This window comes from Physeter macrocephalus, chromosome 7 (assembly GCF_002837175.3).
Source record: "Physeter macrocephalus isolate SW-GA chromosome 7, ASM283717v5, whole genome shotgun sequence".
Taxonomy (NCBI): domain Eukaryota; kingdom Metazoa; phylum Chordata; class Mammalia; order Artiodactyla; family Physeteridae; genus Physeter; species Physeter macrocephalus.
Window position 1 is genome coordinate 150,397,042 of NC_041220.1, and position 24,501 is coordinate 150,421,542.

General features: G+C 44.5%; 1 protein-coding gene across 3 annotated transcripts in view; it reads right to left on the reverse strand.

The window, feature by feature from the left end:
• Positions 1-24,501, reverse strand: part of PUDP (pseudouridine 5'-phosphatase) — a 352,814-nt gene that overhangs the window by 34,179 nt on the left and 294,134 nt on the right. For 2 of the 3 annotated variants that reach the window (XR_008617967.1, XR_008617968.1), the window contains exon 6: positions 5,244-5,412. The exons of the other annotated variant lie outside the window; for it this stretch is intronic. The gene's annotated coding sequence lies outside the window, so the exon portion shown is untranslated. The remainder of the gene's footprint in view (positions 1-5,243; positions 5,413-24,501) is intronic. 3 annotated transcript variants of the gene reach the window in all.

Consider the following 24,501-nt stretch of genomic DNA (forward strand, 5'->3'; position numbering starts at 1 on the left):
CCATGGCCCCATGAACCCATCGCCCCATCTCTCCATGGCCCCATCATCCCATGGCCCCATGGCCCCATGATCCCATCGCCCCATCTCTCCATGGCCCCATCATCCCATGGCCCCATGGCCCCATGATCCCATCGCCCCATCTCTCCATGGCCCCATCATCCCATGGCCCCATGGCCCCATGATCCCATCGCCCCATCTCTCCATGGCCCCATCAACCCATGGCCCCATGACCCCATGGCCCCATGGCCCCATCATCCCATCGCCCCATCTCTCCATGGCCCCATGGCCCCATGAACCCATGGCCCCATGGCCCCATCAACCCTTCGCCCCATCTCTCCATGGCCCCATGGCCCCATGGCCCCATGGTCCCATCTCTCCATGGCCCCATGAACCCATCGCCCCATCTCTCCATGGCCCCATCAACCCATGGCCCCATGACCCCATGGCCCCATGGCCCCATCATCCCATCCACCGTCATCACATTGGTGGGTCTCTGCTCGTCGCTTCTCACCCAACGAAATGAAGGCTCATGTACTCCCTCCAGAAGAGTACATCTGTACTAGGTAGCCTAAATCATTATGTCAGCGGGTACGCACGGCATAACCAAGTTTCTAGTCGAACCCATGGCCCCATGGCCCCATGAACCCATCGCCCCATCTCTCCATGGCCCCATCATCCCATGGCCCCATGGCCCCATGATCCCATCGTCTCCCCTACGGGTGAGGAAATCAGGGTTATTTGGGCGGAGCGGGGGAGTCACGTACGAGACCGGGAAACGGCTCCCTGCTGAACTAACTTATCCAGAACGGCCAGACTCCTCCTGTACAGAGACGGTGCGTCGGCAGCATTTAGACCGGGGCCACTTATTTACTTTAATGGGATAAAAGGTGAAATGAGCATACTGACAGAATGCAGATGGGAGGGAGTAAGCCCGCAGAGGCCAGAACCCACGGTCCCGGTGCAGGGCTTAGCAGGTCCTCCTCATAACGCCGGGAACATGCGACCCTCTCCACGTACTGTGCAAAGAAGCATATGCGCGCACAGGAGAAAGTCTGGGTACTGAAGACCCCAAACGCAAATCCTGTGATGGCACTGCACGAGACCCTGGCTTCCTCCTTGGTAAGTCTCTGGATATCTGAGTTTGCTTTTCCTTTCAATGTATTTCACTTTATGATCAGAGAAAGGAGACGTTGTTTCCGGAAGAGGGATGACTGGCTGACCCTCACCTTCTGTAGGAGAAATATCAGCGACGCACAGCCTTGGGTCACTGTTCACCACGTCTGGACGAGAAGAGCTATGTTGCCATGTTGTGTGGGGTGAGGGCTGTGGAGAGCACCACGTGGCAAAGAACTGCCGGCGCTTTTAGGAGCTGAGAGCAGCCCCTGACTGGAAGCCAAGGAGGAAATGGGGTCTTCTGTCCTCCAACTGCAGGAGGGGAGCTCTGCCAACACCCTGAGGAGTTTGGAAGTGGCTCTTCCCCCAGTTAAGGTCCCCGTGAGAACTTGGCCCTGTGAACACCTGGGCTGCAGCCTACGGAGACCCAGAGGCAGGGAATCCAGATGCCTTACTCAGCTCTGGGCTGCCACAGCTAAACGCCAGACGCTGGAGGCTTAAACAACAGACATTCACTTCTCCCAGTCCTGGAGGCTGGAAGTCCAAGATCCAGGTGTGGGCAGGGCTGGTCCCTCCTGAGGCCTCTCTCCTGGGCATGTACACAGCTGTCTCCTCCCTGTGTCCCCCCAGGGTCGTCCCTCTGTGTGTGTCTGTGTCCTGATCTCCTCTTCTTATAAGGACACCAGTCCTATGGGATCAGGGCCCACCCTAATGACTTCATCTTACCTTTATCACCTCTTTAGAGACCCCAACTCCAAATACACCCACACTCTGAGGTCCTGGGGGTGAGGGCTTCAGCATACGTTTTGGTAGGAGTGGGGGGCACACAATTCAGGCCATAACACCACCTAAATTCTGCCTGATTCCTGACCCACAGAAACTGGGAGATAAGAGAGGTGTGTTGCTTTACCTTGCTGAGTTTGCAGTAATATTTTACACAGGGACAGGAACCTAATGGAACCTACCTCAAATGGGGTGAAAGTGTTATCATCAGAGAATATGCCCGTCCGTCCTTTCTGCCCCAGAAGAGGCTATGAAACAGCCCAGGGTACCTCCCTCCACTTTGGAGCTGGATTCTGGCCCCCCCCACCCCTCCAAAAGGCCAGATTTGGGTGAGAAAGACAAATGGGCTTAGGGAGATCACTGACACGCGACTGGGTCATGGACTTGGCACCTGTCAAATCCAAGGGCGAAAACTTACTCCTTTTTCTGAGATGAACATTGAAGTGAATGTTCCACAATGCGAGAGTCTTCAAAGAAGTCAGGTTGCTTTTCTACAGCCCTCTATGCTCTTATCTCGCTCTCAGCCTGCTCCTGGGAGCCAGTCGAAGAACCTTTCCACTAGCCATTAGAAGAAGAACACGCCAGGGAGAATGGTCCAAGAATGCACTTTTTAGGCCTCCCCAAATATGCCTCCGTGGCATGTTGAGTATTTTGAATTAAACTTAAGAAACAGCTGATGCAAGAGGGACACTCTGACCCTCCTCTCTGTCCCCCTGAAGCAGGAAACACATCTCCAAGTGGCATGTGTTCTCCCTGGGTCTGGAGGGTGAAGGACACCCTTATGGCTACAGGTGGGGAATTTGGGGCCAAGAAACCTATATAAACAAACCTCATGACTTCTTTAACTGACCACCCCTAGCACAAACTCTGTTTAGATTCCTCACTAACTAAGCACCCAAAGCCTAAGTTTCTTTGTCCTGTCACTTTCTCACAAATGTATTGTCTCTGTCTAAAAAGTATAAAAACTGCCTGCTTTGGCTACATCTTAAGTCCCATTTCTAGGAGACCTCCATGTGCATGGATTAAAATGTGTTTCTTAAGGGAGCCCTCCTACACTGTTGGTGGGAATGTAAATTGGTACAGGCACTATGGAGAACAGTGTGGAGGTTCCTCAGAAAACTAAAAACAGAGTTACCATAGGATGCAGTAATCCCACTCCTAGCCATATATCCAGAGAAAACCATAATTTAAAAAGATACCTGCACCGCACTGTTCATAGCAGAGGCTTCACATCCACATCCACCGTCATCACATTGGTGGGTCTCTGCTCGTCACTTCTCACCCAACGAAATGAAGGCTCATGTACTCCCTCCATTAGAGTACATCTGTACTAGGTAGCCTAAATCATTATGTCAGCGGGTACGCACGGCTTCAACCCAAGTGTCCACTGACAGATGAATGGATAAAGAAGATGTGGCACATCTATACAGTGGAATACTACTCAGCCATAAAAAGAATGAAATCATGCCATTTGCAGCAACGTGGATGGACCTAGAGATGATCACACTAAGTGAAGTTGAGTCGAAGACAAATATGATATCACTTATATGTGGAATCTAAAAAAATAATACAAATGAACTTATTTACAAAAGAGAAGTATACTCACAGAGCTAGAAAACTTATGGTTACCAAAGGGGAAAGGGGGGGGTGGGGAGGGATATATTAGGAATTTGGGATTAACAGACACACACTACTCTATATAAAATAGATAAACAACAAGGATCTACTGTATAGCACAGGGAACTAAATTTAATATCTTGTAATAACCTATAATGGAAAAGAATATGAAAAATAATATATATATGTACACATACATATATGTATATATAAAACTGAATCACTTTGCTGTACACCTGAAACTACTACAGCACTGTAAATCAACTATACTTCAATTTTAAGAGGCCGCGACAGTGAGAGGCCCGTGTACCACAAAAAAAAAAAAAAAAAAGTGTTTCTTTTTCTCCTGTTAATCTGCTGTGTGTCAACAGCCATAAGACCTCAGGAGGGGTAGAGGGGGAAACTCCCCGCTCCCGGACATAAATATGTCACAGTGTGATACTTTAACATCAAATTCCTTTATATTGGCTTACCCCTACATTCTTTCTCTCTTTTTTGAAAAAAAAAAAGAGATGCAAATAGCCAATCATGACCTTGAATTGTGATTCCCAGGTACGTCCCAGCAGGACCTGAGAGACTTTCTTCAGGAAGATCAATTACACATGACTGGAAGAGAAGAGAAAAGCCACAGGCTTGGCAAGCTCCTGTGGGAAGTCCTCCTTTAGAAAGCCCGCCAGCTTATTCCTGCACGCGACGAGAACCTGGCGGCAAGCATTCTGCCCACGGAAGCCGCCTTAAATGAGGCGAAGGTAGGATCTGTGAATGTCCCGCCCATCAGTTCTACCCCGAAGAGCATCTCTTTTAACTTTTCAGGTGGCCTCTGCATCCACGTCTCCCTTTGTTGAGAAAAATGAAAAAGCAGAACGTCTCACAAAAGCGGAGGGTGGAAAACCGTAGTGGTAACATCTGAACGTCGCATGACTTGGTTCTGAATCAATAAGAAAGGGCAGGAGAACAAGAGGACACGGCATGGAAGGTTCCTGTGTTCAAAAACAGCCGCCTAAATATTCATCTTTTTAAAAACAATGAAAGATTCAACCCTGCCTTGGGCAGGCACCTCACACGCCCACACTCGCATTGTTTACTTATTTATTTATTTATTTTTTTGTTTTTGGTGGTACGCGGGCCTCCCTCTGTTGTGGCCTCTCCCGTTGCGGGGCACAGGCTCCGGACGCGCAGGCTCAGCGGCCATGGCTCACGGGCCCAGCCGCTCCGCGGCATGTGGGATCTTCCCAGACCGGGGCGCGAACTCGGTTCCCCTGCATCGGCAGGCGGATTCTCAACCACTGCGCCACCAGGGAAGCCCCTCACATTGTTTATTTATGAAAGAAATCTTCACCGAGCACCGACTGTGTGAATGTGTAGGCACTGCTCTAGGTGTGGTGGGTACATGAGTAAGAGGATGGACCCTCCTCTCCGGGAGCTTGAATTCTGGAAGACAAAGCAGCCCATAAATGCACAGGCCAATAGACAAATAGGCGAGGCGCTCCCAAAAGAGGATTTCTGTGATGTGGAAATTGAAACAGGGACTGGGGCAGGGCTGGTTTGGGTTGAGAGACCAGGAGAGATCTGTCAGAGGACCCTTGAACTTGGGATCCCTGATGCAGAGCCAGAGACGAAGACCCTCCCTGAAGAGTAAGCTCTTTAGAGTAGAGGAAGGGGCTTTCTCTCCGCGGCCAGATGGAAGCTCGCTAAGTTTATTAACGTGGATGAAGTAATCCAGGACATACCTCTGCCGCAAAGAAGTTATTCTGAGCTGAAGACATCTGACGATGAACTGATGCAGCAAGAGGCATTGCTGGAACCCTCCTTTTCTTCCTCCAAACAGTCTTCCAAAAGAGGTCAGCTGCCGTCAATTCCCCTTCAAGTAAGGTTTGCTGGACCGGGGAAAATTAACTCCTGTCAGCAAAAGGCGTCAGGATGAGAAATCACATAAACGACCATTGTCCCGAATCCATCCAACCTGCCATGTATTCTCCTAAAGGCCCACTTACCTTTGCTAATGGAAAGAAACATTTTTTTATTTTATCTTGGAGTAGAGTTGATTAACAATGTTGTGTTAGTTTCAGGGGTACAGCATAGTGACTCGGTTATACATAGACATTTATCTATTCTTTCTCTGATTCTTTTCCCATATGTGTTATTACAGAGTACTCACTAGAGTTCCTTGTGCTATACAGCAGGTCCTTGTGGGTTATCTGTTTTAGATATGGTAGTGTGTCCATGTCAATCCCAATCTCCCAGTTCATCTCTCCCTGCAGCACCTTTCCTAAATTTTATTTGCATTTCCATAGGTGCCTTTCTCCTCCTCCCCTTCCCCTACATAGACGGTATATAAGTGCTAAAGTCTAGCCACTTCCCCAAGCCACTTGCTGCATGAGTTCCCATGTGTGTATGTACGTCAATACATTTTGTCTTTTCTCCTCTTAATCTGTCTTTTGTCAGTTACCTTTGTACTGCCTTAGTTATAGAACCTATATGGGTGGAGGAAAAGTTTTTCCTCCCGGACGTGATTAACCACATAACAATTTAAAGTAGAATTTTTAATATATGAGTGACTCGAACCAAAAGCCACATTCAACACAAAATATCACGTGATACAACTGAAGACACACCATCCACTCAGATTTCTATGGGAAGGGCTAGCCAGGCAATTAGGCAAAAATGTTCAAAGCAATGGGAAGAGTGTGGAGAAGGTGAAAAAATTATCATGATGCACAGACAACATGATTATCTACAAAGAAAATCCAAGAGAATCTTTAGGGAATCTATTAAGAAGAGCGCTCCACAAAGCTGCTGAAGACAAGAGCAATATAAAAAAAAGCAATTTGCATCCCTGTATGCCAGCAACACATAATTAGAAAACAGCACTTAAAGATCATTATATTAAAAATACAAACAGATTCAATTATAAAATACCTAAAATGCACCTATCATAAAACATGAAAGCCCATTATGGAGAGAAACGAACAACTTTATGAAGAACATAAAACAAGATGTAGGGAGGGTGGGAGGGAGGGAGACGCAAGAGGGAAGAGATATGGGAACATAGGTATATGTATAGCTGATTCACTTTGTGGTAAAGCAGAAACTAACACACCATTGTAAAGCGGTTATACTCCAATAAAGATGTTAAAAAAAAAACAACAAGATATAACAAATGAAAAGATAGACTTTGTTCACTAAAGGGAATATGCAAGATCTTGAAAGATGTTTATTATCCGCAAAGTAAGCCATCAATTCAATGCAAAGCACCTATCATAATCCCAGTAGAGTATTTCTTTACACTGGAAAGGATGGTGATTATTTCACATGGAAGGTAAGTGTTCGAGAACTGCCAACACTATTTGGAAGGATGATGAAGTTAAGGCAATTCTCCTACTGAATAGCATTGTAACAGGATGCATTACAGTAGAAGGTTTATAGTAATTAAAACACCGTGTCAGGGGCTTCCCTGGTGGCGCAGTGGTTGCGCGTCCGCCTGCCGATGCAGGGGAGCCGGGTTCGCACCCCGGTCCGGGAAGATCCCACATGCTGCGGAGCGGCTGGGCCCGTGGGCCGTGGCCGCCGGGCCTGCGCGTCCGGAGCCTGTGCTCCGCAACGGGAGAGGCCGCGGCAGAGGGAGGCCCGCGTACCACAAAAAAAAAAAAACACTGTGACACTGGATAGTCAGACTGACTAAAGCAACAGAGTAGAGGAACAGGCAATAGGTGAAAGTATAAATAGAAACCCATAACGTGGCAAAAATTCAGAGCAAAAGGATGGGGGTGGGGTATGGACAGGCCATTCAGTCAATGGGGCTGGAAAACTTTTGTGTACAGATGGGGCAGAGGGGGATGAGAGATCCCTGCACCGGACTGCTAAAAACATCTGCTGAATAAAAAAATCTACTTGAAAAAGAACATGTCCAAGCAATTAGAAGAAAGTATTATGAAAATATTTTTAAGACCTTGGACTAAGAAAATTTCCCAAAGACACCAAACATACAAACCCTATTTAAGGGAAATATTGGCATACCAAATCGCATTAAAGCCAACGTTTCTGCATGACAGGAGACACAGTAAACCACTTTAAAAGATAAGCCACAGACAGAGGGAAAGACTTACAAGGGCTAAAACCCCAAATGGATTACTTCCTGCCTCAGCAAAGATGTCCTACATGTCAATAAGAAAAGAGAACACTTGAGGAGAAAATGATCAAATAGTATAGGAAGGTAATTTATAGTGAAAAGGACTGAATAACTAAAAGCGTTAGGAAAATTTGTTCAAACTCTGAAAATTAAGAAAGTATGCCTTTAAACAACAGGGAGCTAGCATGTGATACCAATTAGATTGGTTTAAAAATTACAAGAAAATGGGCTTCCCTGGTGGCGCAGTGGTTAAGAATCCGCCTGCCAGTGCAGGGGACAGGGGTTCGAGCCCTGGTCCGGGAAGATCCCACGTGCCGCAGAGCAGCTAAGCCCATGTGCCACAACTACCGAGCCCACGTGCCACAGCTACTGAAGCCCGTGTGCTTAGAGCCCGGCTCCGCAACAAGAGAAGCCACCGCAGTGAGAAGCCAGCGCACTGCAATGAAGAGTAGCTCCCACTAGCCACAACCAGGGAAAAGCCCGCGCACAGCAACGACAGACCCAATGCAGCCCAAATGAATAAATAAAATAAATTTATATTTAAAAAAAATTACAAGACAATGCAACACCAAGTGTTTTCAAGGCTGCAGAAAACGGAATCTTTCATACTCTCCTAAGTCTGAAATATTTCACTTTTTAAAAAATGTAATAAGCTAGGATGACTGGATATAACAAAACATGTTGATGGCAGATTTCATTCAAAACTGGAAAGAAATCTGTTGCTTTCTCCACCCCACCCCCCCACCAAGAATAGCCTTATTTTTTTTTTCTTGGATTTTAATCCTTTTCCCTTAGATTTTTATTTTCATGAAGCCACACTACCTAAAACATAACAGCCTCAAATAAAAGCAGCTTCACATTTAATTTAATGTGCAGTAATGTCAAAAGTCACATCCCCGGGCGAAGACTAGAAAAAGTACCATTTTAGCATTCTCTCCAAAAAGACGCTTCCTGAGTTACAATATCTTATAGAACGAAGTGGATATATTCAAACCTTGCAAGGTCAAGGAATAATAAAACCATCTCATTATGCACTTACTAAAATGAAACACATGTACACTGCACAAAACTGACGAATATCTGCTGTTTGCAAACGTATGCTCCACAATTTTCTTTCCCTTGTCTATTTTTCATAACATTTTCATGATATTTGAAAAGAAAAACACAAAGACACTCGTAAGAAACCATCCAGCCGCAAAAAAATAAGAATAATTAAAATAAAATCACTAAGGTCTTAGACAAGAAAAATCCTGCCAGAAGGCGCTCACTGCAAGGTGAAGTAAACCTGTGATTTCAGGACTTAAATGAACTCAGTTTGATCGTTTAGTTGTTATACTTTAATAATTCATCGATTAAATCGGGTTCAAAATGCAACAAAGAGTCACTCTTTTATGCAGAACTGCTTCACTGGATGTCGGTTGGTTAAATCTTGGGGAAATATTTGTGATGGTAACGATCTGCTCCCCACGCAGCACCCCAGACCCTGCTCACCTACATGGACACGGGGCACTTCAAAAAGTCTATTTTAATCGACCCAGCTCTGTGATCTGACAAAGTGGAGCATTCTGACACACACCAGGCACTCAGAATGGGAAAATACTTATTTTTAAATACATGGACAATGGAAGGTATGGCAGAGCCTGTCCCTTCCCCTGTGAAGATCACTGCTTGCCCGTGGTCTGCGGACGTTTCTTCTTGGGGTCAGTGTGGCTGGTCCTCAATGACATGGACATGGACCGTGAGGGACCCCGCAGCACAGGCGTAGCCTCTTACCAGGGGTGCCTTCGGGACACAGCTAAGGAAATGGGGATCTTTCTCTAGATGGGTGGGATGTGCCCTAAGTTCTGATGTCACCCAGGTATTTTCAATCCTCCTCCTCGCTTCTGAACAAAATAAGCAGGGACGTTTCCCCTTGTCTCATTTTCTCCACTGCAGCTGAGGGTTCCTCCCACCCTGGCTGATTTCTCCATCCTACTTCAGAGAGGTAGGAGGCGTGAACATCATTGGTCCTTCTTCTTGATCATACTTAAGACGACAAATTTTAACAACACTTAGGAATTAAGATATTTATGGCCCCGTGTCACAACATCATCTCTGGTACATATGTTAAAAAAATATATTCTAAAGCAAATCCTAACATGATTTACATCCCTTTCTTCTCAGATGGAGACAGTCATAAAACACACACTTCAGGAAATGTCACCCACATACGAAACCAGCTGAAAGAGATTTTTTTTTAATGTGTAAAGACACTGAAAATACATCACTCATAAGTCTTCCTGGAAATAAATAAACTTTTGGAGATGTACTCCAATGAAAGGAGACACCAATCAAAAACAGACGTTAAAACTAACCATTAAAGGCACAATAAGAGAGGCGGCTAACTATAGGGGAGCTAACGATAGAATTAAATCTAAGTAATGGTGATAAATACCACTGCAAACCCAGTGTAAATGTTAAAATTCTTGAAAGAACTTATACTCATGGGATAAATGATGATGAAATAATGTTTTAAAGGTAGCAACATAATCATTTGGAAAGCAGAAGAAACAATGTGAAAGCATGGATCAAATTTAATGCATTACAAAATGAAACAGTAGTTGAACTGATTGATAAATTCAAAACAGAAATGTGTGACTCCCCCTAAGAAACTTCAAGAAGGAAAAGATAAAGTTAGAGATGGGGTGGTGTAATGGATAAGGAGGGAGGGAGGGAGAGAGAGAGAGAGAGAGAGAGAGAGAGCTTAAATGTAGAACCTTGGAATTGGGAAATGGGCTACAACCATAGATAAGAAAGAAATTAGTCTTAAAAGTACTTAATAGAACACCATTCTATGAAGTTTGCAAATCTGTATGAAATCCACGCTTAAAATATACATTCATATGTTAAGAAAATTTAGAGAAACCAAAAGGACCAATTATCATAGAAGAAATTTAACATATATAGTCAAGGAACTGGGCTTCAAAGAAGCCAAGTTTTCCCTTCCACAAATGACCTGTTCATTTCTTTGCACCTTTTCTATGGGATGTGCTTTCTTTTCATGTTGTATCCAGGTGGCTTAGTGGGTCGGTTGATGGTGCTTGAGAAAGATGGAAATAGTCAAGGTGGAGAAGAAATCATTTAAAAGCCAGATGCCTTAGATGCCTGCTCTTTGTTTTAAAACCACTGTGGTTTCAGCATGGGGATTAGCTAAAGAATTACGTGGAGCTACCTATCTCAAAAAGAAGCAGGTACCCCTCAGAGACGGTGGTCCAAGTATACAGATGACCCAGGATTCAAAAGGTAGTTTGCAGCTGAACAAACGGATATAGAATTTGAGCTATTGATGTGGGCATGAAACACAAAACTTAACACCTGTAGGTAAGTCAGAGTAAGCATATATGGTTTCTCAACGGATCAGATAATGATTTTTTTAAAAAATTTATTTATTTATTTACTTATTTTGGGCTGTGTTGGGTCTTCGTTTCTGTGCGAGGGCCTTCTCTACTTGTGGCAAGCGGGGGCCACTCTTCATCGCGGTGCACGGGCCTCTCACTATCGCGGCCTCTCTTGTTGCGGAGCACAGGCTCCAGACGCGCAGGCTTAGTAGTTGTGGCTCACGAGCCTAGTTGCTCCGCGGCATGTGGGATCTTCCCAGATCAGGGCTCGAACCCGTGTCCCCTGCATTAGCAGGCAGATTCTCAACCACTGCGCCACCAGGGAAGCCCAGATGATGATTTTTAAGTTGTAGAAATAAGCAGAGAATGTTCTACAACTCCTCCAGTTTGGCTTCCTATTTTAATGATGTGAAAGTGTTTCGGGGATCTTCCAGAAAGTTTCCATGTGTGCACGACAAGCTACCAAAAATTAGGAGTTGCCTCCACAGATAATTGCTCCTGCAATCTCAAAGTTGTCAGAAAAAAAAGATTTATTAGTATTTGAGAATAAAAGTCATTACTTCTGGCAGATGCCATGAAAAATTTAATTGACTCATTTTTGATAACCTGTGGCCACAAGCTAATTCATTTGCTTGCTGGGGAATGCATTCAGCCAATAATTTACTCTGGGAAGTTTAGAGAGAAAATTTACTGCTTGGAAATCATGCTACTATAATAGCTTTACAGAGATTTTTCCTAGAGCCAGGTTTGTCACTGATAAACCCTGCCATAAAAATGTTCCAAATTATCTTGATCATGCTTTGTGATGAAGAAACTTTGTAGCAAAATCACTTTTTTTCCCCTATAAGCTAGAGGGGGCGTTTTGGGTTTGTTTTCTGTTTGTTTGTTTTTTTTAATGATGAAACATCTAGCATTCCTGCAATCTCCATCCCTGAAGATACTGATGTATTCTTTTTTTTTTTTTTTTTTTGCGGTACGCGGGCCTCTCACTTTTGTGGCCTCTCCCGTTGCGGAGCACATGCTCCGGACGCGCAGGATCAGCGGCCATGGCTCACGGGCCCAGCCGCTCCGCGGCATGTGGGATCTTCCCAGACCGCGGCACGAACCCGCGTCCCCTGTATCGGCAGGCGGACTCTCAACCACTGCGCCCCCAGGGAAGCCTTGATGTATTCTTTTATTTATCCATCCATTTATTCATTAAAAAGACATTACTAAACCTTTACTATAAATGAGTTAGTGTGTTAGCATCTAGTAAAGCTGCTATTAAGCTCTTTAATCCCTGATACCAGTACTATCTGTTTTACAGATGAGAAAACTGGGGCACAGAGAGGTTAAGTAACTTGGCCAAGGTCACACAGCTGGTGAGAGGCAGAGCTTGAACTTTTAATTTTAGAGTGCTTTTGCCTTTACAGAAAATTTGAAAAGCTAGTACAAAGCATTCCCAGGTACCCCACATCCAGTTTCCTCTAATGTTTACATCTTACACTTCCAAATGGGATAACAATAGTCACTCACCAAATTGGCAAAGATTAAGACATTACAAATATCATCGGAGGGCTTCCCTGGTGGCGCAGTGGTTGCGCGTCCGCCTGCCGATGCAGGGGAACCGGGTTCGCGCCCCGGTCTGGGAGGATCCCACGTGCCGCGGAGCGGCTGGGCCCGTGAGCCATGGCCGCTGGGCCTGCGCATCCGGAGCCTGTGCTCCGCAACGGGAGAGGCCACAGCAGAGGGAGGCCCGCATACCACAAAAAAAAAAAAAAAAAAAAAATATCGTCGGAAATACCGTGCCTGGTTGCTCCTGATCAACATTCAAGATGCGTATGTCCTTTGACAGAATAATGTCATTTTCATAGCACAGCCTATGAAATAAGCCACACACATACTCACCCAAATACGCAAATAGGTTTATACAATGATTTTTTTATAGTCATTGTTTTCGGTAGCGAAAAACTGGAAACCTGCCCATCAGTAGCATTGTACGTTAAAGCCTCAGGTCCTTGATACTCTTTGAGTTTCTGGGTATCTCAGTGTGATGACAATGAAAAATGCCCAAGATAGATTGTTAAGTAAAGGAGAAGTTTCTTAATAACACCGGGATATCCCATTTGTGTCACGAGAGATTTTGTATATTTTAAGAAGAGCAAAAGCACAGACTATGTATGGAAAGATACACTACTAATTATTAAAAGATGGTACTTCTAGAAAGTAAGATGTAGTAGGTGAGTTACTTTATAGGAAGGAAGGGAGGGAGCGGGGGAGGCAAGGTGGGAGGGGGGAGAAAACTTTCTAAATAAGATGGCTGGGAATATAACTGAATAAATGAATTACTAAAGTTGTAATTTGAGTACTCTGCTAAATATGTCCCACATTATTTTCATTAATCATATATTTTTTTACAAAACCAGTCTAGCCGTTGAGCACCATTTTTCTTCCTTGCACTGTAGCTTGACTTCAAAGATGCATTAGTGGTCCACCGCCAGGAAGGGATGCTAATAGCAGCGGCTGGCACTGACCATAAATACACATTTCAAAGAGAGTGATGGCATCGGTCTCTCCGACTGCATCCCAGGAGGTGGTGCAGAGCACAAACAGGGGAGGGATGGCAGGGCAGTGAGAAGTGACAGGGACTGAACTGTCTGTTGAGTGCTGGACCTTGGTGGATTCAAGCCTGTCATCTGACCTTTGAAAAGGGCTCCCCCTATCACGCGTGAGGGCTCATGCACTGCGGGGAAAGGGGACTGGGGATTCTGGGCTTGGGAAGCAGGAACCAGGAGGAGGATCTGGAGGCTATGCAAGCAGAGCAGGAGGAATTGAGACCAGCGAGATGAGCAGATACGGAAGACACCCAGAGGTGCAGCGCCTCTGATGCCGCGGGGACTCGGACCCTGACCCCGGAGACACGGTGGCCATTGCACGGTTCTGAGCAGAAGGTGGTTGAAAGCCCCCCCGGCTACTGTGCTGGGAGGTGACCCAAGTCAGGAGGTTCCTGCCATCATCCTGGGAGATGGGGTCTCTGCACTTCAGACTAGAGGCTCCGCGGAGAGGTTGCATTCTGGGTCTATTTTGAAGACTGACATTCAGAGAGACACTACGTCCCACCAAATTCATGCAGGGAGGTGGGGGGAATCACAGTGTAAACTGGGATCTGACTTAGAGCAAAGCCTTCAAGTCAGTCAGACAGAGAAAGACAAATATCATATGACACGATTCTATCCACACGGCACTGTTTCAGACGCTCGCTTTCAGTGACCAACTGACCCAGACATTGCAAAGTGAAGGGAAGAGGTTTGTTTCAGATTTTAAAAAAATGATTGTTGTGAATTAAAAATTTTAAAGAAGGTGGAAAAAGCAAAACCTCCATAAAAACAAAATATTTATTTTTGCCCGCCTCTTTTCTTTGTATATTTACTTATTCCACACAGATATCGCATATAAATAAATTCAGACATAGAAACTGGAAAAAGAAGATGTGGCACGTATATACAATGGACATTTCATAAATAGACATGTCTCCAGAGAAGACATACAGATGGCCAATAGGCACCTGAGAAGGTGCTCCACATCACTAATTATCAGAGAAACGCAAATCAAAACTACAGTGAGTGACCACCTCACAGTGGTCAGAATGGCCATCATTAAAATGTCTGCAAAGGAGGAGGATCTGGAGGCTATGCAAGCAGAGCAGGAGGAATTGAGACCAGCGAGATGAGCAGATACGGAAGACACCCAGAGGTGCAGCGCCTCTGATGCCGCGGGGACTCGGACCCTGACCCCGGAGACACGGTGGCCATTGCACGGTTCTGAGCAGAAGGTGGTTGAAAGCCCCCCCGGCTACTGTGCTGGGAGGTGACCCAAGTCAGGAGGTTCCTGCCATCATCCTGGGAGATGGGGTCTCTGCACTTCAGACTAGAGGCTCCGCGGAGAGGTTGCATTCTGGGTCTATTTTGAAGACTGACATTCAGAGAGACACTACGTCCCACCAAATTCATGCAGGGAGGTGGGGGGAATCACAGTGTAAACTGGGATCTGACTTAGAGCAAAGCCTTCAAGTCAGTCAGACAGAGAAAGACAAATATCATATGACACGATTCTATCCACACGGCACTGTTTCAGACGCTCGCTTTCAGTGACCAACTGACCCAGACATTGCAAAGTGAAGGGAAGAGGTTTGTTTCAGATTTTAAAAAAATGATTGTTGTGAATTAAAAATTTTAAAGAAGGTGGAAAAAGCAAAACCTCCATAAAAACAAAATATTTATTTTTGCCCGCCTCTTTTCTTTGTATATTTACTTATTCCACACAGATATCGCATATAAATAAATTCAGACATAGAAACTGGAAAAAGAAGATGTGGCACGTATATACAATGGACATTTCATAAATAGACATGTCTCCAGAGAAGACATACAGATGGCCAATAGGCACCTGAGAAGGTGCTCCACATCACTAATTATCAGAGAAACGCAAATCAAAACTACAGTGAGTGACCACCTCACAGTGGTCAGAATGGCCATCATTAAAATGTCTGCAAATAAATGCTGGAAGGGGTGTGGAGAAAAGGGAACCCTCCTACACTACTGGTGGGAACGTAAATTGATGCAGCCACTACGGAAAACAGTACGGAGGGTCCTCAAAAACTAAAGACAGAGCTACCATATGATCCAGCAATCCCACTCCTGGGCACATATCCCGACAAAACTATAATTCAAAGAGATACGTGCACCCCAGCATTCACAGCAGCACTATTCACAATAGCCAAGACATGGAAGCAACCTGAATGTTCCTCAACAGATGAGTGGATATAGAAGATGTGGTACATGTGTACAATGGAATATCACTCAGCCATAAAAAAGAAGGAAATAATGCCATTTGCAGCAACATGGATGGACCTGGAGATGATCATACAAAGTGAAGTCGGACAAAGACAAGTATCATATGATATCATTTATAGATGGAATCTTACAAAAAAATGACACAAATGGACTTATTTACAAAACAGAAACAGGCTCACAGACTTAGAAAGCAAACTTATGGTTACCAAAGGGGAAAGGGGCAGGGGGAGGGAAAGAGTGGGAGTTTCGGATTAGCAGATGCAAACTATTATAAAGAGAATGGATAAACAACAAGGTCTTACTGCATCGCACTGGGGACTCTGCTCAGTATTCTGTAACAAACAACCTAAATGGGAAAAGAATTTGAAAAAGAATAGAAACGTGTGTATGCATAACTGAGTCACTCTGCTGTACACCGGAAACTAACACAACACTGTTAATCAACTACACTCCAATATAAAATATAATATAAAATTTAAAAAAGAGCCCACCATGGTTAATATCATCTTCTATCTACCTGATGAAGAAATAAAGTACGGCCAATACAGGGGAAGGCTCCTGTGTCTGCGTGTGCAGTCAATCAATGGCCACTGTTCTCCACGTAGTAATGAACCCCTCTCTTGACCTAGCTTTTCAGTTTGCTGCTTGCACTGATTTATACATTTACGATAAAGGAGGATTCACATTCCACTCACATGTCTGAGGCATACAGCCTGTATGTCCACGTGCCTATAGAATCTTTCCTAGGTTCCCAAGTGTTACGCTGTCTGTATCCTATCCTGCGCATTCCAGAATGCTTGTGTCCTTGGTGTTTTGGGGAGGCTCATCCGCGTGAATAGTTCCGCTCTTGTTCATTCACTTTTCACTGCTGTGTTATAATCTGTGCGTGGCTCGGCCACAATTTATTTACATGCTTCAGATTGAATATTTAATTTAGTTGGCAATAAACGTTCTCCCACAGGTATCCCTGTGCAAACAGGTGAAAAGCAAGACCGCCGAGGAAATTTTACTGGGCTCAACAGCAATTAAAACTCCTACTTTCTTGTTCGCCTTTTGGAGTGATTGAGATTGCTTTTTTTCAAGTGTTTCCCTTAACTGGTTGGAAATTATTGCTTTTCTTCAAGTGTTTCCCTTAACTGGTTCGATTTCTCTTATTTTTGCCTTTTTTCTCTTTTTTGCCTTTGGTGTCTCTGCAGCTTGAATGCATCCGAGAGATGTAGATTCCTTTGCATCCATCTATGTGGGAGTTGTATCTCTGCTCTTTTCTAAATTCTACAAAATTCTCAGCTGTTCTCTCTTTCTCCTATTTTGATTTTTTCTTCTGCATCTCCAGTGAGTCCTATAGAAGGCATTATTTTATCCTCTATGGGTCTTCATCTCTGTTTCGTATTTGACAAGACGTTTTCTCCTGGTGCTACATTCTGGATAATCTCATCAGAAACATCATCCAATGCTCACTGATATCTAATTCATGGAGGTTTCCTTTTATTAATATCTACTCCACGAAGGTACTTTGAAGCCAATAATAATATATTTCACTCGCAGAGATTTATTTATCCCTTCATTCAAAGAAAACTTTCAAAAACTTATTGAGTTTCTATGGTATTCTAGATGGGGAACAAAATGGGATTATTCCAATACAATGTGATACAATACACAATGGAATAAGAAATTTTAAGAAAAGACTTTTGCCCCAATGGATTTTAGACCATAGTGGAGGAACTATAATAAACAAACAAATATGAAAAATAAATAGATGGTGTAGTAGGCAGAATAATTCCCATCCCTTCAAGAAATCAGGTCCAACTAATAAGAACCTACTGTGTAGCACAGAGAACTCTACTCAATACTCTGTAATTATCTATATGGGAAAAGAATCTAAAAAACAATGGACAGTCATATATGTATGGCTGAGTTGCTTTGCTGGCACCTGAAACTATCACAACATTGTTAACTGGCTATACTCCAATATAAAATAAAAAGTGAAAAAAAAAAACCCAGTAGATGTGTGTATATGTATACCAGATTCACTCTGCTGTACAGCAGAGACTAACACAACATTGTAAGTCAACTGTACTCCTATAAAATTAATTTGAAAAAAAGAAATCAGTTCCTAATCCCCGGAACCTGTAAACTCTATATGGAAACAGGGCCTTTGAAAATGTGATTAAGGGTCTTGACATGGCAAGATTATCCTGGATTAACCAGGTGGGCTCTAAATGTGTCACCTGTATCCCTATAAGAAGGTAGAGAGATTTACACACACAGGGAACCAGACAGTGTGAAGGCAGAGGGGAGAGAGATCTGAAGATGTTGATTTTGAAGACGGGAGGGAGGCGGCCACAAGCCCAGGGATGTCTGGAGCCCCCAGAAGCTGGAAGAGGGAAGAAGGGCCCTCCCCTGGAGCCTCTGGAGGGAGCGCGGCCTCGCCCACACCTGGATCTCAGACTTCTGGTCTCCAGGATTGAGAGAATGAGTGTCTGTTGCTTTAAGTCCCCAGTTTAGGGTGATTTGTTATAGGGGTCATGGGAAACAAGAAAAACAGGTGGCAAAAAATACTATGAAGCAAACTAGAGGGGAGACAAGGGGTGCTTGGGGTTGCGATTTTATGTAAACTGGTGAGGGAAGCCGTCTCTGAGAAGGTAATGTTTGAGCAGAGAGCTCAGCGAGGAGGGGGAGAGCCAAGCAAACAGCTGGGAAGAGCCGCCCTGGGAGGGCAAGCAGCAGGTGTTAGGGCCCCGAGGGAGGAGCCTGCCTGGAATGACCTAGAAGCGTCTCCAGGTCCAGCGTGGCTGTGGATGAGTGAGTTAGGTGGAGCAGTCAGCGATGGGCCACAGGGGTGACGCTGGGGGCCCGTCGTGCGGGTCCTTGCGTAGGACTGTGAGGTCCTCAGATTTCACACTGAGACAAGAGTCTACTGTGGGGTTGACACATGTATCCTGTACGGTAAAAGCACGAGTCTGCAGGCCAGGTTTAGAACAGCCTGGGGAGTGTGGTAGTGATGCCAGTGCTGACCATATAATAATAATAATAATAATAATAAGAAGAAGAAGAAGAAGAAGAAGAAGAAGAAGGAGAAAAAGAAGGAATTGTATAAATATAAATTATGTATAAATAATGTATTAATATAATAATTAATAACAATCACTGTTATAATCCCAAAAGAGATAATGATGGAAGTTTCTAGAAGGGCAGTGGTGGGCGTCATGAGAAGAGGTCATATCCCGGGCAAATTCTGAAAGTTTAACAGATGGAACATGAGGTGGAGAGTGGATGAAGATTCCATCATGACGGCCAGGAAAACCTGGGCAAACTCTAGAAAATGGACGTGCAGAGAGTGGCTGATGCATTCTGATCTGCCAGCCCACATCCTCTGCTTCAGCCCGCAGACAAAAGAGTGTTTAGACACGAGAACCGATACCTGGCCCCAAACTAACAAGGGTTCTGCAGATTATCAAACCACGATGGAAGACTGTCAACCATCCAATGGGATCGACTGGCGCCCTGTGTACTGATTTCTGAGAAAGTCTGTGAAGCTTCCTTTGAACTCAGGCCATGATTATCTTTTTCTAGATCAGTAGGCTCGCAACCTCGTCTGTGGATTAGAATCACCTGGGAAGCTTTTAAAACTCCTACACTCACGCTGAAACCCTTCCAATTACTCCCCAAACTCCAAGCGTGGGGCTCAGGCACATGTATTTTTTAAAGTTCCCTTTAGACCCTTTCCCAAACGTTTCAGGTCAGTGTCTTTCCTTTTCTGTTAGTCTTTATCCCCTACACCACTGGTCCTCAACTGGGGGGATTCCACTCCCCAGGGACACTTAGCAATGTCAGGAGACATTAAGGGTTGCAATAACCCAATTAGCAACTATATCCTAGAGTCCAGGGATGCTGCTTAATATCCCACAATGCAGAGGACAGTCCCCGCAAGAGAGAACTATCCAACCCCAAACGTCAATAGTGCCGAGGTGGACAAACCCTGTCCCAAACCCCGGGAATTTTGTTATTGCATTAATGAGTCCATGAGTAATAGCCAGATTCTTAAACATCCTTTTTTTTTTTTTTTTTACCACTTTTGATTATAACTGACAATCTGAAGGTCGTGGGAGGGCACCTTGGAAGCAGGGGCAACAGGGATACAGAGTGGAAACACCTGGGTTGAATCACCGCCTCCCGCACGTCTAAGTGCCTCTAGGAAGTAGTCAGGTGGACAGTTCGTGGTTTTTGAGAGCAAGGAGAACAACTCTTTGCATGCTCTTTTCCTTCCTGAATTATGTTTGTGAGAGCTGAGTTAATGATCTGTGAAGTCGTACGGACACGCCAGGTGTTGAGGTCGAGGGCACCGATGTCTTTGCTCCTTCAAGGTTTGGAACACGGTGCGTCAGCCCCGAAGGGCCTGCTCTTCACCGACATCACGCGCTTGGGCAGAGGGTGCATCTCCACGTGCAAAGGTGGCCCGGCCTCCTTCTGCGAGTTGCAAATGAGTGGGTGGGACTCCAGGACGACGTCCTCACGGGGGTTTGCCTTTCTGAGGATGGACCTCCTGACTCTGCTTTTCTGTGGGTGGGCAGTCAGCTCTTTGGAGTCGTCCCAGTGGGTTATCAGCTGGAGGTGACTGAGCCCCTTGGAGCGGGGGGAGGGCGGGGGGGGGGGGTGGCGCTTTTTGGTCATTACAAACTGGGGGTGGGAGTACTACTGACATCTAGTGGGGGGAGGCCAGGGATGCTGCCCAATGTCCCACAATGCATAGGACGGTCCCCCCTGCCCAGAAACTGGATATTAGATCATATAATGGAATTATTGTATAATTATCTTAGGTATAATAATGGTATTGTGATTATGTAGGAGCATGTCCTTATTTATAAGAGATGCATATTAAAGTATTTGATGTCTACAACTTAATTTCAAATGGCACAGCAAAAACAAAGAGCATAGATGGTAAATGCACCAAAGTAAGACAAATATTAACAATTTTGAATTTAAGCGGTGTGTATGTGGTGTTCCTTTCCGTACCCTTCCAAGTTTTCTGTATTTTGCTTTTTGTCCAAAATAAAAAAGTTGTAAAATATAAAAAAGAAAGAATAATCCAGCCCAAATGTCAATGGTGCTGAGGTTGAGAAGCCCTAGAAAGAGAACAGTAGGGTAAAGAAAAAGATGAACAGCCCCACTAATAACCTCTACGATGCTCCTTATCTGCTGTCCTTAAAAACGTGCACTTCCAGTGGGTTCTACAATAAAATGCTGAGTCAACCTGGGATGGAACTGAACACCTAGCCACCCTCTGAGTGGCATTTTAGTTTCCAGTACTTGGTGGTATGGAGAGCCCAGTAAATGTTCATCCCGTTTCTTAACTGGCCTATTGAGACTCTGCGAATGGTTACCATGGAAACAATGGTTGGGCTTGATTTGTGCCAGAATTTCTAGGGCACGTTTGGACATTGAAACCTGTGCCAGGGTAACCCCCACTATTCCCAGTTCCATTGCTGTGGTCACCTCATCCTGCTTGGCCCAGTCCTGTTTCAGTTTTAGGGCTGAAAGTCCCAGGTGGGACTCTCCCAGTCCTGGGGCCACCCTACATTCCTTGGAACGGGTTTTTCAAGTAATGTTTTTTTTGGAGGGGGAGGTGGGGATGCTGCATTTGCAAATCCTCCCAAAGCCTAACCCGGTGATTAGCATGCTCCCATCCTGAAAAGAAATGATTAAATATCTCTTGTCATGTGATATGCACTTTTTATATACACAGTTGGTCTTTTTACTGGGGAAAGGATCACATCCTGAACAATTACAGATACTTGTTTTAAAAGTATTCCAGCCTTCTCATTGTAAGATTAAAGTTTATTTTTACACAATCTGATATAGCTCAAGGACTACCAGAGATGCCCCTAAGGATAAGACTGTTAACAATTTAAAGCATCTCTTTTGCATCCCTGTTAGGACTGTAATTCACTTTTGCATCCTCAGATGTAAGGTCATGCCCCACGTTTCATTAATAGCCCTGTTAATAGCCGGAACCCACCACAGAAATCCCTGAGAAGTCCTCCAGTGCCCACAGTGGCTCCAAATGAGTTCATCCAGTGAAATGTCATCTCGGCGGTACCAAGAGGGTGGATAAAAATCCAGCCAGAGTGCCCATCATCTCACACTTTAAAAACATCTTATCAAGGCGTTCTAATACAATGCACTTATGCACTTGACAGAGGGGTTGCCATTTTAATTAAAAAACTCAGCGGTGCGCCTTTGCAAACACCCAAGTCATTGCTACCTCCAGCCAGGTACCTGTTTGCCTCTGCAGCTAAGGCAGCGAAAACCTGATAAATTCCAACGCACCGCTGGAGAATTATCTACGTGACATCAAATATGTTATGTTAGAGACCCAAAATATACTCCTACATCCGTATGTATAGAAATGGTGACGTATGTAACTAAATGTGCGTTACGAATTCAATAAGAATTCAATATATGTACATGTATACATATGCCTGTGGGTATATACAATATATACACAAACTTATGTGTGGGATATATATACACACAGATATGCAGATACATGTAGGCATAAATAGATGAGATAGATATACATATATATGGAGATAGATAGGTAGATACATACACATATATATATATATATACATTCCATGATATAGCCTTAAGGTTTTTTGTTTTGTTTTTTTTTTTGTGGTACGCGGTCCTCTCACTGTTGTGGTCTCTCCCGTTGCGGAGCACAGGTTCTGGACGCGCAGGCTCAGCGGCCATGGCTCACGGGCCCAGCCGCTCCGCGGCACGTGGGATCTTCCCGGACCGGGGCACGAACCCGTGTCCCCTGCATCGGCAGGCGGACTCTCAACCACTGCGGCACCAGGGAAGCCCCTAGCCTGAAGTTTTTAAGTACAAGTAAATTCCTGATGTCAACTTGCTTTCATGCCCTTTTTTTTTCCTCCTCAAAATAGAATTCTGCATGCTAGTAGAAATATTTCTCCCTTATATTTTTAAGGTGGATGTTTGGGAGATTCTGGATAAGTAATAGGGAGATGACATAAGCGGATTTACTGAATAAGCTCGCAAGCGTCTCTTTAGATTTGGTTATGAGGTAGGTTAATTTAGGGCAGGGTCAGGAAACTGCACTCTCCAGGCCAAATCTGGCTCACTGCCTGTTTTTTATAAATAAAGTTTTACTGGCACATGGTCACACCCATTCATGTAGGTACTGTCTGAGGCACAGCTGAGTATCTGTGACACGGACTTTGTGGCTCAAAAAGCCAAAATACTTATTACTTGGCCCTGTACAGAAAAAGTTTGCCACCCCTAAGTCTGACTAAAGAGAACCAGGTTCTATTATTTTTAAGAATAAGTAATAAGGAAACCGAAACACATAGTTTCCGCTCAGAAGCAAAGCCACACACCCTCAAACAGGCTGTTTTCGAAAATTAAGAAAAGACAAGACCCTTCTTTAAATCCTGTGGCTTTTTTGCTTGAAAAATGTAAGCTCTGTGGTTTTGATATTACAGGATAGTAATTCAAGGTGTTTCCACTGGGGTACATTGGATGAAGGATATACAACTTTCCTGTACATCATTTTGCAACTTCCTATGAATCTGTAAATTTTTTTTAATAGGAGTTTTAAAAAAGTGAACTCAATTCCATTTTTCTCTCTTGTTACTGGGATGACTGTCTCCTTCATCACTAACATGGTTCCTATATGAGATGGTCAGCTAATGGCAGGCCCATCAACAAGGCATTATGAACAAAATTCCTCACTTGGATGTTACACAAACCACTGTGACCGCAACACCACAGGCGAACCTTTACGCATTATCTCCTGTTTACCAACGTTGTACCAGGCGCTGTAAAGCTTTCTTCCACAATTCCTCCTCCCAAGAACTCAGTGAGGACTCACGTATTCCATACCATCCTTGCCTCATCTTCACATCCAGATTTTCATTGCTTTTGTTTTCCACATCTTACTTATTTTGTTCCAGTATGTTAAGTTCATACACGAAGCCAAAGTCAATCCACTTTGCAACAAGAGAGCGTACATGTTTATAAACAGTTCAACATCCGAATAAGCAACGGTCTGCCGCTACAACAACAAGCACAAGAGTCCAAAATAGAAGGTCTGATTCTCAGCGTCAGCTCCACCATGCATTCGCCATGTGACTTCAACCGTCCAACGGCAACCACAGTTTCCTCAAGTGTGAAAGGAGAGGGGTCCAACTCAGCAGGCTGGCCTTTGAGTTCTACAATGCTGATCCATGGCTTCTGCAAACAGGGGAAGTCATTGTGACAGAAAGTAGAATAGCAAAGAATCAGGAATCCATCTTTCTTACCCCATTTTTTTATTGTTGGTCAGTTGCACTGGGCACATCTGTGTGGTCATGGGGAGGACCCCTGTATACTTCAGGAGAATGTTCACCCAGGGCATCGTGGTGAACCTAACCCTCTGACGTCTTTGAGCTACCTCACAGAGGTCAAAGATTGCTGCATCCTACCCCCAGCACCTGAAAGGCTTGAGAGAAATGGAATCTAGATATTTGGCTGTAATGCCTCCTGGAAGATTTAACACCCAATATGATCTAGAGGAGAACAATTCCGTCAGTTATATGAACACCCTCGTCCCCCTAAAATTTCCTAGAAAATGTTATCTACTCTGTAT